General features: G+C 45.4%; 1 non-coding gene across 1 annotated transcript; it reads left to right on the top strand.

The window, feature by feature from the left end:
* Positions 1-3,547: 3,547 nt before the first annotated feature.
* On the top strand, positions 3,548-3,655 carry LOC125590953. The gene has a single exon (XR_007326950.1). It is a non-coding gene; the product is annotated as a small nucleolar RNA R71 (small nucleolar RNA).
* The last annotated feature ends 5,476 nt before the right edge of the window (positions 3,656-9,131 follow it).

Below are 9,131 nucleotides of genomic sequence, written 5' to 3'. Positions count from 1 at the left end.
GAGCAAAGAGATATCTTGGAGAAAAAATTTCTATCTTAGAGGAATCTTTTTTTAAGGGAAGAAGTGAGTAAAGAATTTGAAAAACTTACTTCCCTTACATATACAATTTTTTTTTACTATTCACCTTCAATCTTTCGACAAACGATTACATCTAATTCAACCTAGAACAGACCATACCGCAAGCTAGGACCTAACACCCAGGTCCACGGATCCTAGCTAGCTGGGGGGGGCTAACTGTTGGGGTCAAAATCGGTCACGACGGAATCGATGTCCGAAAGTCCTCAGAGAAACTAAATCTCGGCCAAAACTTCAAAAGCTGAGAAAACGTATAGCCGAAACGGATCGCCCGGCGAGCTCGACCATGACACAAGCCAGCTCGCCCGGCGAGCACGACCGTGTTGCCGGTCGATTCACCGGCGAGCTCGACCGCGACACGAGCCATCTCGCCCTGCGAGCACGACCGTGTTGCCGGTCGACTCGCCGGTGAGCTCGGCCGCGACACGAGCCAGCTCGCCCAGCAAGCACGACCGTGTTGCCGGTCAGCTCGCCCGGCGAGCGCGGCCAATTCTCCGTGGACCATTCCGAACCCGGTCCCATCCCATAACCATGCATCTTCATCCGAAGTTTCCGTAACTCAGTGTTCGGGTCCGTGGATACGACACCAATGTTCCGTCTAAAAAACATCGTCGAAAGTATTCGGGAAGTTGGGAAGGTTATGTCTCTCGAACGATTTCCTATTCTTCGTAGTAGAGCAGGTTACGGTTAACTTAACACCAACTGCCTCGGCTATGCGAAGAAACAGGGTTCCGTTGGAAGAACCATGGCTATACCAACGGCTACTTCGTGAGTAAAATCGTAAAAACGCTTAAGTCTCGATACGGCCCAAAGAGGGTCCGAATTGCGGACAACAGCCCATCTATGGTCCCAAAGGACTTGAGCCCAAAGACTGGTATGACGGTTTATCTCATCCGCGGGAAGAGATAAATGTCAAATTTCCGAAGATAATCACAAAGAAGAAGGAAATATGGAAAACCCGCTTCGCGACAAATCCGGCCCAAGAAGAGGTAAACCGACCTAAGGAGGAGTATATAAGGAGGACCTAGGACGAAGAGGGAGGGGAGATCAGAGCACATCAGAGCAACTTAGCACTTAGAGCAATTTAGGCATCTTTTTTCCGTTTTTACTAATCGAGCTGCGACTCAACTAGCTTAGATTTAGGTCGCTAGACTAGCGAACGTACCGACAGCTCTTGTAGCCTAGGTCTTTACTTGTTGTTCACGCTCAAACGCGAATTCGAAAATAAGATCCTCTTATTCTCTTTTTCTGCTTATTTTCATTTTATTCTTTCATATTGATCGTGTCGTGTGTGGCTCAACAGATAACCAGGACCTTCTGGGAAGGCTAGGTTAACTTGGCTTTCCTCCGATTAACAAAACTTCACGGTGTGAATTTCGGTTCCCACAATCAACGATGGCAATGTTTCACTGGTTAACTAACTAGATCTTGAATCTCAACTGTCGTCTGTTGATCACAAGAAAGTGTCGATCGATACACCTTTCACATATATCGATCGATTGTGAGAAGACAATATAGATCGATGCTTCTAGTTAAGCCCTAGGCGCAGGTTGATAATGCTCACTAGCTGTCTAGTTAAGCGGTAGCCCTTTTCTAGCAGTCCTAGTATGACAGATTAGATTCAGGACTGGATGGTCAAGGATGCTTGACTCATGCAGATTCCTAGGTTCAATATTCTAATTAGCTAATCTAGGACAAGCATTAAGAACAATCAATCAATGAATACCACAACTTGATGTCCAGGACATGAAAATCTACTAGGACAAGGGCATTACCAATCTGTACCTCTAGGTCTCTTATGATGCCTCCTGAGCTCCTTTCTGAAAGATCCACGAAGGTGAAAGATTCTGATGAGTGCTCTATTTTCAGACCCAACTGGTCTGCCATAACCTTAGATAAAATATTGACTGATGCTCCTGTGTCACAAAGTGCATGGGAAAATTCAATACCTTTTACCATACAGGGTATCGCAAACTTCCCAGGATCACTCTTCTTCTTCAATGTGATCCTTAGTTTCATCCTTTCCCGGAGATGATGAAACATTTTCCTAATGTCCTCCTCAGTTTCCTTAGTCTCCCTAAAGAACATCCACAACCGGTGTGTGTAATAAACTTCATCAAAATGTTTCTCCACTGGGATTCTGAGGACTCTCTTAGTGAAACCATCCATCTCCTTCTCATTAGCTTCCCTCTTAAGGTGTTTAGGAATCTTCTCCTTCCTTTTCCTCAACACTCTTCCCTCAGTTGCCTCATCAACTTGCATAGGCTCTGGTGTAGTGTCTAAAGGGTTGGTTGTAGGTTCTGTTGGGTTTGCTTAAGGTTTAGGTGGTGGTCTGAGTGCGTTGATTCGGTTACTATCAATAGAAGGTAATCGCACTCGGTAGGTGAGAGGTGCCCGTCGATCGATGGGAGGTGAGGGTGGTCGATCGATGTCGGTCTCTCTCTGTCGATCGATGGCTGGCTCATGCGGTCGATCGATTTTGACGTAGAAAGGGGAGGGTGGGTGAGGATGTTTTTCTTTGAACTCCTCATGAGTCATGATTCGAACTGCACTACACTCTGCAGTCGATTCAGCAGATGGCGTCGATCGATGTCCAGAGTAATCTGTCGATCGATCTTCGTCCTGGTCTGTCGAGCGATGTGCATCCATTAACATCGGTCGACACCAATGTGATCCGCCGAAAGTCATGGAGCTTTCAACTTCGAAATCTCCTTCTCTAAGCTTCTCATGTTGCACCACTTGCCAGAAATCATCATCTAGGATGGCATTCACGTGGTGTTTTGCTTTCTCAACTCCTACCTCTCTAGCCAAGGCTTCTTGCCTCTTTACAGTGTCTCCAGTTTGAACCACTTGCATTTCAAGCTTCCTCACTTGAGTCCCTAAGGTCTCAATTCTTGTGTTTAGAATGTTGTAGGCTGAATCTATCTTCCCATTGAAATCCACAGAGAGTTGTTGCTGTCCTTCCAGAACTCTGTCAAGCATTGCTTCGATCTTGCTTTCCTGAGTCTTTGGTGGTGGATTCTGGTAGTATGAATTTCCATAGCCTCTGCTGTTGTTGCTGAATGGTTTCTGGAACTGTGAACTCTGGTTACTCCCCTGACCATAGGATATTCCACCCTGGTTTCCAGACCTCTGAAATCCAGTTCCTCCAATGTAGTTCACATCTTCTTCTCCTTCATTGTCTACAGCTACTTCTTCTTCAGTTGAGCAGACCTGCTTCCTAAGAAGCTCATGAACTACATCTAACTTCGCTCTAACTTCGTCCATCTGTCCCTTCCCTAGGGATGCAACAGACTTCTTCCTCTCAAAGTCAGTGTTCTTGGTGATGCTGCTATTTGCTAGATTTTCTATCAGTCTCATAGCTTCCACCGGATTCCTGGTGTTGAAGTTTCCCTCACTAGCTGTATCAAGAGCCATCTGATACCTTAAGGCGATACCTCTGAAGAAAGTGCTCAGCAGTTGCACTTCATTGAATCCGTGGTGTGGACAGTCTCGCTGGAAGAACTTGAATCTGATCCATGCATCTTTGAAAGACTCTCCATTCTCCTGCGCGAATGTGGCAATTTTGCTCCTCAAGTCTTCAGCGCATGCCTCATCAAAGAAGTTTCGCAAGAAAGCATTCTTGATGTCGGCCCAAGATTTTAGAGATCCTGTGGGTAGCTGCTTAAGCCAGTGCATCTCTTCTCCAGTCAGAGTATACTTGAAGAGCTTGCACAATAGGTAGTCCTCAGGGACTCCATCCATACGAATAGCAGCGATAAGATCCTCGAACCTCTCCAGATGGTCCATAGGATGCTCGTGCGGTAACCAAGAGTAAGGTAGCTGCAACACGAGTGTGTAGTACTGAGGCTTCAGCTTGAAATTCTCCTTCTGAATCTATGGAAGTTGAATAGCTGATATGTTGGCATAGTACTCGTCTGGACAATTGTAGTCAGCCAGTGCCTTTGGTGGAGCAGCCGCTTCTACAGGTTGAGCAGCTCCTGTAGCATAAGCATCAGGGATTACATTCCCCTGAGTGTCTAGTTTCCGACCTATTGCATTACGCAGATGACCATCCTGGTCATACAGGTTTCCATTCTCATCCTGTCTGAGAATAACAATCGCAACCATATTTCACGACTGAGGATCGATCGATGTACGCGGTGTCGGGTGTCGGTCGATGGGTGGGTGCGAGAATCAGTCGACGTAAAACCTGCTGCATCGAGCGATGTCGAACGTTGATCTTTGCGGATCGTTCGTTCCAAGTGAGCAGGATCTTCTAAGAATAGCAGGTGTGTTTCCTTGTTGCTTCTCGTACTGTTGGGCATGTACCTGAAAAGACAAGAAAAATTTTTGTCAGAATGGGGGTAAAGAAAAGAAAAGAATTAATAACACTAAATCTAAAGGCGATCAAAGCTCCTCGGCAACGGCGCCAAATTTGATACCACTCAAATTACCCTAAGGAGTGAATTACTCTCTCAAATAAGAGGTTCAATTGTAGTACTTAGGGATCGAATCCACAAGGAGCTAGGGAACCTATTAAATCTAGTAAATTATTAATTCTGAGTGTTTGTTTTTTTATTGTTTAAATGTAAATAGCAATCCTAATTGAGCAAGTCTATTGCTCGACTAACAAGATGATTGGGGTGTAACTTATTGGAAAGGTATTAGATGCAGGGTTTCTATTTAGGTGTTGGAGATTAAAATCCTATAGATGCCTATCAATTGCATGCATGATATATTAGAGCTCAACCCCTTGAACACAGTGATCAGCGATGGCAATGTTTCACTGGTTAACTAACTAGATCTTGGATCTCAACTATCGTATGTTGATCACAAGAAAGTGTCGATCGATGGTCCTATAGGGATATCGATCGATACACATTTCACAAATATCGATCGATTGTCAGAAGACAATATCGATCAATGCTTCTAGTTAAGCCCTAGGCGCAGGTTGATAATGCTCACTAGCTGTCTAGTTCAGCGGTAGCCTTTTTCTAACAGTCCTAGTATGACAGATTAGATTCAGGACTGGATGGTCAAGGATGCTTGACTCATGCAGATTCATAGGTTCAATATTCTAGTTAGCTAATCTAGAACAAGCATTAAGAACAATCAATCAATGAATACCACAACTTAGCAATCTATAGTTGAGGCTAATCTCTCTAACCTATTTGAACCCTGACTCTAACAAGTAAACTACTCAGACATAGCTAAGCAATTCATGACACAAAATATAAATAAAAACTGCATAGAATAGAATAGATGAATCAATGGAGTTCCAATCACAAATCTCTCTATGATCTTCTCTCCTAAAACTCTCTGCTGAAAATAAGAATACAAAGGTGGCCAAAAGCTCTCTTGCCTCTTAACTATTAGGTTAAAAACTTGTCAGGGGTAATCTTGTAATTTCGTGAAGTCTTGGGTTTAAAGTTGGCTGAAACCTAGTCGTGCTTCCGCGTCTCGACATCGATCGATGGTACAGAATGTACATCGATCGACAATAATCTTCAATCGTCGAGGCTTCTCTTCTATATCGATCGACGTCACTGGATGTGCATCGATCGATTGTTTCTTCTTCGTATCGACCTCTAATGGTTAGCTCGGATGAAATCTCTTTTAAGCTCCTAAATGCTCCATAATCATCACTTTACTCCAAGATACTTCTGTACCTGAAAACATACCTAATAGGATAGAATATATAGTATATAGATAGTAAAATACTTATATACCATGGGTAAAAATGGGTCAAATCCATGGTATATCACTACTCTTTAGAGATGTTGTCCGATTGCATGGCATGCCTAGAACAATTGTGTATGATCGAGATGCTAAGTTCCTTAGCTATTTCTGAAAGACTTTGTGGTCTAAGCTAGGAACTAGACTGTTGTTCTCGACTACTTGTCATCCTCAGACCGATGGTGAAACTGAGGTTGTGAACCGAACTTTGTTTGCACTGCTTAGGTCCTTGGTTAATAAGAATCTTAGGCTTTGGGAAGAATGTTTGCCACATGTTGAGTTTGCATACAATCATTCTGTGCATTCTGCGACTAAGTTCTCTCCATTTGAAATTGTTTATGGTTTCAACCCTATGTCTCCACTTGATCTTTTGCCTTTGCCTTTGAGTGAAAGGGTTAGTACAGATGGGAAGAAGAAAGCCGAGTCCATTCGGAAGTTGCATGGGGAATTTTGTGCCAACATCACGGCCAAGACAAAGATCTATGAGAGAAAGGCAAATAAGAAAAGAAGCCAGGTCGTTTTTGAGGAGGGTGATCTTGTTTCGGTTCATTTGAGGAAGGAACGCTTTCCGGAGGAAAGGAAGTCCAAACTTTTACCTAGGGTCGATGGACCATTCCAGATCCTTAAGAAAATCAGTGACAATGCGTATCAATTGGATCTGAAAGGTAAGTATGATATTTCTCAAAGTTTCAACGTTTCTGATCTATCTCCTTTCCTTGCAGATGATCTAGATTTGTGGGCAAATCCTTTTGAAGAGAGAGGGAATGATGCGCCTCAGTCCACGGATCAGTACATGGAACCGTACCAGAATGGAGATCAGACCGTTCAAGACAGCTCAGCCGAGGTTCGCCTTCCTAGCCATACCACCCAGGACGACAAGCCGTGTACCGCCTCGACCCACTTACATCCGGAAAGAAGCTTCGACCAAGTCCACGTCCAGAAGACCGATCTGGTCACCGCCACCCCCACAAGGCGCCGGCGAGGAGGAGAGAGAGAGACGGCGAGGAGAGAGAAACAGAGAGCGACAACGAGGGAAGAGAGAGCGAGAGATGGCGCGGAGGAGAGAGAGAGAGAGGGAGGCTAGGGCTTTCAGTCTCTGAGATTTCCCGACAGAGCTTCGCTGTAGTTTCTGAATGAGACAAAATAAGGGAGGTACAACTCCTTTTATAGTAAAAGGTAAGTGAACCCTAGGTTTTGTCAAATGGGCCGTAGAGATGCCCATTATTTTATGAAAATTTTTGGGCCAGGAACCGGGCCGTTACAATTCTCCCTCCGTTACCCGGAATTCGTCACCGAATTCCAAGGCCCCCAACTTGTGGACTTAACATCCGTTACCGAAATGGACTCACACAATCACACGCAGACAAGGGAGGCATACAAGGCGTAACAACTTTGCTTGGGATCTTTAAAAACCAATGAATGGGTTTCATAAATAAAAGGAGTAGGACCACAATAGTTTAAAACCCCCGACATCCGTACAAACACAGAATGCCGGAAAGAATGAAAATGAACACCAAATCCAACAATCAATAAATAAAATAAATCCAATAGCGAAGCAGGTGTCCTACTCCTACGATTTGACCCTAGGATCTCGTCTAGCCACATTGATGTGGCGAGGCACAGTTTGTCTCAGGTCTAGGACCAGCCGCACCATCATTCTCTGATGAAGGTTCTGGGTCTTCATCTCCCTCCATGAAGCGATCATACTCGGCCTCTGCTGCTCTTTCAGCCAACCACTCCTCTGCATGTAGTGCTTGACCGGCCACCCTTTTTACCAGTGCAAATTCTAGAGGCTCCAGAACACCCACGAGCTCTGCACGAATATCTTCACGGAGTCCAACCTTAAAGAGTCGACACCACTCTTCTGCTGGTTTCGGTTGACACATCTTGGCTGTATCCAAGAACTCCTCCAGGTAGTCTCTCTCCTTGTGTTCTTCTGCACCATCTGGACCAGTACATCACAATCACATGACCCTTTAGAAGATTTCCGCGGACGTCCCCGCTTCCCCTTAGTGAGTCCCCCAACCGGCACCTCCTGGCCTCCGTCGTCCATTCCCGGGTTCCCCTCTCCCCTAATCGAGCAGGCGGCCAATTCGGCTGCAATCTTTTTGTCCGCTTCAATTGCGAAGCCTGCCATCCGCTTCACCAGTGCGAACTCGAGAGGCTCCAAAACACCCTTCAACTGCGCCTAGATATCCTTGCAAAGCCCGTTCTTATACCATCCGCACCATGTCTCTGCATTCTTTGGCTTGCATAGCTTGGCTTGATTGATGAAGTCATCGGTGTATCCAGCAACTGATCGGTCCTCTTGAGTATTCTGGATCAGTACTCCACACTGACACTTCCCGATGAACGCCCTTGGAGGTTCCCCCACTGCACTTAGCGTCTTGAATGGGCGGCCACGCTTCCTCGGGGGCTCCCCTTCGGGTGCAAGCTGAAACTTCGCATGGCCCTGTAGTATGTGTTTCACCATAGCCATCCTCTGGAAATGTGGCATCAACACCTTACGCCCCACGGTCTGCTCGTGAGGGTACCTGAACGGGAATTCCCTGTACTACTCTTCAGGTTCCGGGAACATGGGTAGCACCCAGTTACCCTCCCCGTCGCGATGTTGCCTACGGCCGTACTCCCGGGTGTTCCTCTGTCCGTAGTGCATACGCGGCATCCTCCACTCGTAATGATCAAGCAAAAACATCCTGCAATGGAAATCCGATCAGAACCATAATAGAAATATGGATATAGTGGGTGGTTTCAAATACTCATGTCATAATCCGTAAATACATAGTACTTTCGCAAACTTTTTTTTTTAAAGGTTTTGTAAAATGTCGGAAATACTGATCCCTTAAGACAACACTAAGGGATCTTAACCCCCGCTCTGATACCAATTGTAACGCCCCGATTCCCCGGCGTCCGACCGGGTTATCGAAAAGGGGGTTAAGGACACGTGTCTACTCATTTAGACAACCCTATGTGTCCCATTACTGGTCCCAGGAGTCGACGGACGCATAACCTTCTTTGAAAATACCGTCACACCCATATCCATATATTTCTACTTACAGTCATGCGCACAGGGAAAATGGAAAAGGGAGGGGATGAGCAACAAGTTACTCAGTGAAGTGACTCTAGACCAGCATGCCCGCATGACACTCTATACTACTCAATGCGGGAACCAAGACTGACTAGCCACTACAATCAGTTAATGCAACTTAATGTTTTCATTACGTTATCATTTCCAAGCATTCACAATTCTCTACGATTCTAACAACCTAGCGATCACCCAATACAATGATCTCACTCATTGTCACGCACATCAACCCATAGACTCTGACCGACTCGGC

Source organism: Brassica napus, chromosome C7 (genome assembly GCF_020379485.1).
Source record: "Brassica napus cultivar Da-Ae chromosome C7, Da-Ae, whole genome shotgun sequence".
Lineage (NCBI taxonomy): Eukaryota > Viridiplantae > Streptophyta > Magnoliopsida > Brassicales > Brassicaceae > Brassica > Brassica napus.
This window is presented reverse-complemented; position numbering and strand designations above follow the sequence as displayed.